Here is a 9,453-nt window from a genome sequence, read left to right on the forward strand (position 1 = left end):
TGTGTGTGTGTTAGTCTTACAGCTGTGTGTGTGTGTGTGTGTGTTAGTCTTACAGCTGTGTGTGTGTGTGTGTGTGTGTTAGTCTTACAGCTGTGTGTGTGTGTGTGTTTTAGTCTTACAGCTGTTTCTGGGATATCCCTAATATCCCAGAAACAGCCGTAAGACTAACTTTCTCTTTATGAATGTCCTGAAAATTCCACACAGCCTTGGCTATGTTGTCTCATTGTATTTAACATATACATGCTCATACAAGACTCGCATTAGAATCCTCACTCGTATTATCGAACTGAGAATTTAACGATAGTCCTTCCATAGCACTTACATAGCCTTACTTGTCACCTTGGGTCTTCTGGATACCAATATATCTCACATATATCTATATACATGTATGTATGTATGTATGTATGTATGTATGTATGTATGTGTGTATATATGTATGTATGTATGTATGTATGCGTGCATTCATGTATGTGTTTATGTATGTATATACATATGTATGTAGTTATGAAACAGTTAATGCGTCACACACGCACACAGTTACCACCACACGCACACACGCTACCACGCACATGCGCACAAACAAACAAACAAACAAACAAAAAGAACGCAGCCCGGATAACGGACAGAGTCAACGACCATTGAAAAGTTTGCAAGAGGCAACGAAAATTTTAGAAAAATAGATAAGTAAATGAGTGGGAATCGAACCAGTGAGTGTGTTAAGTAATAAGGCACTAAAAGAGAATGACTCTTCTCAGACAATAATGTGTGTGTGTGTTTGTGTGTGTGCGTGTGTGTGTGTGAGTGTGTATGTGTGTGTGTGTGTGTATACATACACATGTGCATACACACACATATATTATATATGCATATACAATGTATATATGCGGAAAAAGTCGTAAACAATTGTATTGAGATGTCATTGCCAGAGATGCGACATGAGAAGACATTAATATGGTAATTCAAGATCATTTGGCGATCCCAGTTGCGACAGAAATCTCTCGCAACTTCTAGGAGAAGTAGTCGTGAGTTCCGTCACGACTGGCATTGCCAAATAATGATGATTTTTTTTGTTTTTCTCAGAAACAAGTCGGACTCCACTCATCTCTTATGATTCGTTCCACAGGAAGCTGTGAGCGACAAATCTTGATTTGTTCATGAAGCAGAGACAAGCGTCGGATACCAGAGCACGATAATCCACAAGAAGCGTTTTTATGTGGTCTGGAGCTAGATAATATCCTACAGAGATTATAAGACTTGATGGAATTTATCTCATTTCATAGCAAGGTTTTGATAGAAATAATTTCCAACAAGGCTAAGAACATCGATGTATAAAAAAGTCAGTTGTCGTTTCATCCTGTAATGATTCACACCTATGATAAACAATATTCTGCTTGTGACCATCTTGTCTTTTATTCATTTTTCATACATAGGCGCAGGCGTGACTGTTTTGTAAGTTTGCTCCCCAACCACATGGTTCTGGGTTCAGTTCCACTGCGTAGCACCTTAGGATGGTTTCTTCTACTATAATTTCGGGGTGACCAAAGCCTTGTGAACGGATTTGGTAGATGGAAATTGAAAGAAGGCCATCATTTGTGTGTGTGTGTGTGTGTGTGTGTGTGTCTGCGTTTTTCCCCCACAGCCGCTCGACAACCAGTGTAGTGTGTTTATGTCTCCGTAACGTAGCGGTTCGGCAAAAAAGAGCGATAAAATAAGTATCAGGCTTAAAATAAAAATGAGTACTGGGATCGAAGAAGCAGTGTTATATTCAAGAAAATTACGCACTACCCGCTCTGAGAATTGAAATCATGAGTACAACTCATACAAATCATGTGACCGTTAGTACAACACCCTAATCACGACTTCGCAGGTTCAGTATATAAATCTTAGAATCGATACTTGCCAGCCAGTGAAGCAGTCTTCAATAACACAATGCTCCCACTATATACTAGCAGGGATTTTCTTCATTGAACCTATTTACAGATCACTGGACAAAGACACTGAGAGGTAAAGCGTCTTTATAAGAAAAAGGCCTGTCATCTCCGGTCATGGAATGCGAACCTTTGACCCTTCAGGCGGCAGACCAGCATTTTAACCTATCAGCCATTACAAATCTTCTCTTTTTCATCTTGATATTAATTACAGTTTTCTAATTAATTGTCAGAGTAATTCAGTCTTTCATCTTTTACTTGTTTTAGTCATTAGACTGCAGCCATGCTGGAGCACCACCTTCAGGAATTTTAGTCGAATGACTCGACCTCAGTACTTTGTTTAAGCCTGGTACTTATTCTATCGGTCTCTTATGCCGAACTGCTAAGTTATGGGGACATAATCACTCCAGATAGATAGATAGATATGACGGGCTTCTTTCAGTTTCCAGCAACAGATTCACTCACAAGGCTTTAGTCGATCCAAGGCTATAGCGGAAGATACTTGCCCAAGGTTCCACACAGTGGGACAGAACCCAGAATCATGTGGTTGGGAAGCAAACTTCTTACCACACAGCCACGCTCGCGTCCTTATTTTTCATCAATACTTTTAAGAACTCACTCAATAATGTATTTCTCTTCATTGCTCACCATTTCGCTGCCAGAATTCTACCAGCTTGTCAATGCCTTGACAGTAGAAATCATCAGATCTTGACTCGAAGAATTATTCAGCTAGATTTTCAGCTCCAAGTCATTGTCGAACGAAACGCCTCACAGACTGTTGGAGAACGGTAAAAAAAGATGAAGATCTAAAGACGCTATATGAGGAGAATATGGTAGAACTTCCCAAACGAGCTCTTGAATAGCATGTTTGAGTCAGATTGGCGACATGAGGCGAGCGTTGTCGTGTTGAAGAAGTACGTTGGAGTCGTTTCATCTGGTCGGGTCGTTTCAACTAGACTGGGTCGTTGAGCCGGTGCATTTGCTGAACGTAAAGTTCTGCATTGACTTTGAGGTTGTCATCAAGCATCTCGTGATTAATTATTCCATTCCAAGCCAACCAAACGCAGATTATTGTGTTGCGTGAATGCTGCTCTGGATGAAGCTCTGGATGCAGCACAAATATCTCGAGCGGATTTGGTAGCTTTGGATTCTTGGCTGAAAGTGAAGAGAAGCAGATGTCGAAAATGCTCGTAGTTTTCTACTTGGCATTCCATCGTTATATATCTGAAAAGAAGTAAAGCTTTTTTCAAATTTGAAGAACGATGAACGAAAGTTGCAGGGAAAAAATAAATGACAAAATCCACAAAACACTAGCTTAAAGATAATTCTGAGTTCAAATTTCACCAAGATTGGTTTTGCCTTTTACTCTTCTGGGGTTGATAAAATAAGTACCAGCTGAGCACTGGGGTCGATGTAATTGATTTACCACCTTGTGGCAAAATTTGAAACCAATATCATAGTTCCATTAATATCCGAAATGTTTTAGATGAATATTCAATCAACCCCATACTTCACTGGTTCCGTCGCTTTTTGGTTTTTCTTTTTATGTTATCTTATGCGATATGTCCATGTTTAAGACAGTAGAGTGTGATTTGAGGGATATGTAGTTGCTATTTCTAGCAATTTGAACAACCTTCGCTGGCCGTTGAAGATGTTGGTTGAATAAGATTCTTTCGCTGATAATCGTCTGACAGATTATCCGTCCATCTTAAAAATGGAGATTTGGTGTAAAACGACGTATGATTTATCGTACGTCTCATCACAACATTTTCATCAAGTTACAAAAACGTCTGGTATATCTACATGGACATCACACATTAATGTTTCCCTAAGATCTCCATTAGTCCCTTCAATTGGTCACAATATCTCGGATGTGCCCCTGTTTTCGTCCATGATGGAACTATCGTCTGAACTTTTACAATATTTCTAGAGAAAGCTGATGTCGTTCATTGAATATGAAGCTTTTAACTTTTAGCCAAAACCCTAGGGTTTACTCCGTGAAATTTTTTCACGCAATGCTCATATGTGTTAAAATGATAAAAACGACTACAAACGTATCAAAGTCGGTGCATGGCTGCGAAATGATGTTTGCGTACGTGCGCGTGAGTTTATGATTATGTTTATGACCATGCGTGTATGCCTGTGTGTATGTATGAAAGAAAGATAAAGTAAGCAAATATATATGCGTGTGTGTGTATATATATATATATAAATGTATGTCACGGCGTGTGTTTGAGTGCGCGCGTGTGTGAGCGTGTGCATTTGGCTGAGTGTGGTTGTTGCTATGTTCGTAATGTGTGTGTGTGCGTGCGTGTGTGTGTGTGTGTGCATGCGAGTATATATGAAGTTATGAAGGCACGTGTACGTACGCCTGTGTGTATGCTACAACCGCCATGTTAATATTCTACTTCTTTGTCTGTTGTCTGTCTGTGTGTCAGTTTCTCCCTCTCCCTCTCCTCATATATATATATATATATATATATATATATATATATATATATATACATATACACACACCCTGTCTTTCTCCTTTCTTCTCTCTTTCGTTTTCTTACTCTCTAAACCCGATCGTTTTCCCATATTAAAACTGCAATTTGCTTCCAAAGATCTCACGACCAAGGTCATCGGATTGATATTCGGGCGATCTGAGGCTTCCATTTTACACCTTGGCCTCAGCTATTGCAAATTCTTAGTCCACAATAAACACGACATTTCAGCCTCTAACACTTTGCGCCGCCATTACTCCCGACGATGATGATGATACAAGCAACCATCACCACCACTACTATGATCATCATCATCATCATCGTCATCATCATCGTCATCGTCATCATCATCATGGCCGTCATCTCTAACCCAGAGCAGGACGGCCACCAATAGAATAGCTCCAGACATCATTAGAACGAAACAGAAAAGTAGGTCATCTCCGTCTGCCTTCTCTCTTTCCTTTTCTGCCAGGTCTCTCTTCTTCGTCTTCTTACTGTTGTTGTTCTTGAGCTCTTACTAGACGTTAACCTCCACCCTTCGCTCGCTGTTCCTACAGTTGCCTTCCCTCCCGCGTCTTACTAATATTATTATTTTTATTCTTCTCCTCTTATACGTCACATACCTCCCCGCTGACATCACTTATCACGGACAGAGCAGCAGTTAGCGGCGGCAGCAATATCAGCAACATCATCATCAGCATCATCGTGATCGCCGCCGCCGCCACCACCACCACCACCACCACCACCACCATCAGCAGCGGCAGCTGTAGTTGTAGTAGTAGTATTAGTAGTAGTAGTAGTTGCAGTAGAGGTAGCAGCAGCAGTAATAGTAGTAGTAGTAGTAGTAGTAACGGCAACGATAGAAGCAGCAGCAGCAGCTGCAGCTCCACCAATGAAAATACTCCCTCAATCTAAAAATTCTCTTTCTCTTTCCCCCTCTCTCTCTTTCTCTTACTATTTCTCTCTCTCTACTCCTCTCCCCCTCTCTCTTTTTTTCTTGCTATTTCCCTCTCTCTACTCCTCTCCCCCTCTCTTATATCATTTACTCTGTCGATATCATTCAGTGCAAAGCATGAAGATCACAGCATTCCGTTCTGCTTTCTTCATATTAAACCTCGTTGTTCTTTTTCTTTCGTATTTATAAATATTTTCTCTTTTGTTCATCTTTTTTTGTCCAGCACCTTATCTGAAGCATTAAGGCGCAGACGTACGTGGTTGTGTGGTTAAGAGGCATGGTTCCGAGTTCAGTCCCGCTGCGTGGCACCTTGGGCAAATGTCTTCTACTACAGCCTCGGGCTGACCATTAACCTGTGAGTAAATTTGGAAGACGGCAACTGAGTGGTAACCTGTCGTGTGTGTGTGTCTTTGCGTTTATATTTGTCTTTTCCCAATCGCAAGGCAACTGCTGTTGGTTTGTTTACATCCCTGTAACTTAGCGGTTCCACAATAAGACCGACAGAATAACTACCAAGCTAAAAGAAACAAAAAAACAGTAAGTCCTGGGTAGATTTCTCTGACTAAAACCCTTCAAGGCGATACCCCAACATGGTCGCAGTCCAAATAAAAGAAAGATAAAAGTAACATCAATTTCGTAATACCCTAATTTTGTATAATGCTAATTTAGTATTAGACTGATTATGCATTGCGACTATTTTCTGTAACCCTAATTTTGTATAAGAATAAATTTGTATCACACCAATGCCGAGGATCTCTTATGGTGAAAGCACATCATTAGCGTAGACGAGATCGTCACCCGAACAGAGCCGAATGAATATGTGTGTGTGTGTGTGTGTGTGTGTGTGCCGCCTCCCAACCATCGCTTGACAACCAATGCTGGTGTGTTTACGTTCTCGTAGCGGTTCGTCAAAACAGACTGATTGAATAAGTACTAGGCTTACAAAGAATAAGTCCTGGGGTCGATTTGCTCGACTAAAGGCGGTGCTCCAGCATGGCCGAAGTCAAATGACTGTAACAAGAAAAGAACAAAATGAATGACACCATGAAAACTTCGAAATTATATTTTCAGTCATATAAACCACTTCAAATATTATTTTAGCAAGTTTAAAGTGATTTCTTTCGTGCCGTAAACCGTTTACCATTCCCTTCACTTGATGCCCTCCACACGCGCTTATTTTGCTTGATGGTTAATCCAAAGACCAGAAGATATTTCATTTCACAACTGCGGACGCTAAAAAGGCTTAAAGCCGACCCAAACTGGAGTGCTGTTCCTACAATTTGATTGGTGCTACTACTAAACACACAGATATCCTGGATAACTGGATCGAATTCGGACAATAACCACTCTGTGATTCGTATTCACGCTGTCTCTTCCTTCTTGTTTTTTTTTTTTATCCTTACTATAATGGTCCCTTATGAAAGCTCGTGGTTTGGTGGTTAAAGTATCCAGCGCACGATCGTAAGGACATGAGTTCGACTACCAGTGGCGCATTGCGTCCTCGAGAAAAACACTTTATTCCACATTCCTCCCCTCCGCTCAGCTGGCAAAAAGGAGTATTACCTGTATTTAAGGGCCAGCATCGTCACGCTGAATCTCCCTGAGTACTATGTTAAAGATACGCGTGTCTGTGGAGTACTTATCCACTTGCACGTTAATTTCACCATCAGGCTGTTCTGTTGATCGGATCGACTAGAACACTCGTCGTTGTAACCAATGGAATGCCAGTTAAAGTGAAGTTATAATGGTCTCTGTTCTTTAGAGTATGTAGGTCTAGTCTTTGCAACCAATCAGGCGTTCCCGGTCCATTCATCTTTCCATTTTACTCTGTTCTACTCTCCCTCCCCCATCCCAAATTTCTTCAGTTCTACACCAAACATTATGCTCATCCTTCACCCCAGAATACGGTCTTCAAGATTATCTGGCCCACTCATGTCTTTCCTGCAGTTTAAACGGAATATCAACCGCGACAATCTCATCCTGGCTTGGAGGGCCGGCAAGGGCCATGAACTCTGTCCCCTCCTCCAGACACAGTATCGACCAGACGATCAGGCGATGTCATACACCGCTGGCCACAATGTGCTTCCAATTTTGTCTCGATTGCGCCGTTCTTTTCCATCTTGGCCCAATTGCTTGACCAAATCGTCTTCCCATCGTCGTAGAGTCCTTCTCCGTGGCCTTTTCTGATCTCTTGGATACCATTCGGTAACTACTTGGGTCCACCGTTTGTCTGTGAATCTTGTGACATGTCTGGTCCAGTGGAACTTGTGTTTTCGGTATTCTGCACTCACATCGTTCACACCTCCCCGTTCTCGATTTATCTTGCATGCCCCTTTCCGTAGACCTTTGCGTTGTGGCCAATCGATGTTCTATCCCCTTCGTAGTAGCCCACGTCTCACTTGCTCATATGAGCACATGTAGGACATTGTTATTGATGAGTTCTATCACGTATTGTGGTCTGGAGCACATCCTTTATTGTGTTAAATGCCTTCCATACTGTCCTTATTCCTCTTGAGATTTCAGTATCCATATCTCAGCGTATATTCACCGTAGGCCCTAAGTGGTCGTACTCTCTTTACCACCCCTATTCAGCTTTGTGCTACATCTTCTGACACAGGATCTAAAACGTTTTATTTTAAATAAAACCAATTAGTTGTACAATACACATTTTGGTATTTCATTTAATTCCTATTAATTAATTTGGTGTAAAAGTACCAGCGGTCTCGTTAGAGGGCATTGTGGCCTGGTTCGGTGTTTTACGCCCGTTTTGTCTACAGCGAGAAATTTTCTCCACAAGGCGGTGAGCTGGCAGTAACGTTAGCACGCCGGGTCAAAATGTTTAGTGGTATTTCGTCTGCCGCTACGTTCTGAGTTCAAATTCCGCCGAGGCCAACTTTGCCTTTCGTTCGTTCGAGGTCGATAGATTAAGTACCAGTTGCGCACTGGATCGATCTAATCGACTGGCATCCTCCCCCAAAATTTCTCCATGACAAAACAAAGTCAATGTATTTTTTTACAGGTTCAAATAAGCCTCAAGCATATTTGAACTGGTAACATGTTTGTATTTATACACATTACTACTTAGTGCTGTTAGCCCATATTTTATTTACGGCCAACCGCCCACTAGTGCAACCAGTCATTGAACGATGACGAGACTATCATATGATGGACTTGTCTCTCATGTTAGCTCACAGCATCTGCTTTTCCGGTCTCTGCTGCTGAAGAGGAGATAACCACTCTGAAATGCATGCATCCGACAATCTTGCTAGGGAGCGCTGTGAAATGACTCACTGTATTTACACATCTTTGTCTACAGCGAGAAATTCTCCCCATGACAAAATACAGTAAATGGTTTTCTTACGGCTTTGAGCATGCCTCAAATATATTTGAGCTGGTAACAAGTTTGTATTCATACACATTACTGCTTAGAGCTGTCGCCCCTATTTTAAAAGTAATTTTGTATCACGCTAATCCGATATTACTTCCCATTTGGCAATTGGCACTTTACTAGTTTGCTATTTCTCTATTATGATGATATTACATCAATTTCTTTACAACAATATTTCGCATGACATCAATTCTGTGTTACCTTAATTTTGTATCGTCCAAAAACATTGTAATATTTTTTATAACAATTTTTGGTTTTAAAAGCAATTTTTGTATAACAATTTGGTTTTAGCCTCATGTCGTAAAATACTAAATAGATATTTCGATGTTTTTTACATAATCACTAATTTGGATCTATTTTAAAACGGGGGCCACATTTTTCATTAATGTTTTACGTAGTGTTTTTGGTACGGAAAGACTTTCAAACTTCGTATACTTATCTACTTTGTGTTATAGAACAGAAAAATATTTTTGTATTCGAATTTATTTCATGTAAAAAATTGTCTTATTTCGATAATTTCAACCAATCACTGACAAGTATTCAGTTGTTTACATTTACTCCTTTGGCTGATTAAGCGATGTAAAGCGTATTTAATCTCCATACCTTCGTTTTATTTGCTTTTTTCATTTTAAATTTGCTTTAACCCTAACACTAACCTTAACCCTAACCCTAGGGTTAGGGTTAGGGTTAGGGTTA

Source organism: Octopus bimaculoides, chromosome 1 (genome assembly GCF_001194135.2).
Source record: "Octopus bimaculoides isolate UCB-OBI-ISO-001 chromosome 1, ASM119413v2, whole genome shotgun sequence".
Classification (NCBI taxonomy): Eukaryota; Metazoa; Mollusca; class Cephalopoda; order Octopoda; family Octopodidae; genus Octopus; species Octopus bimaculoides.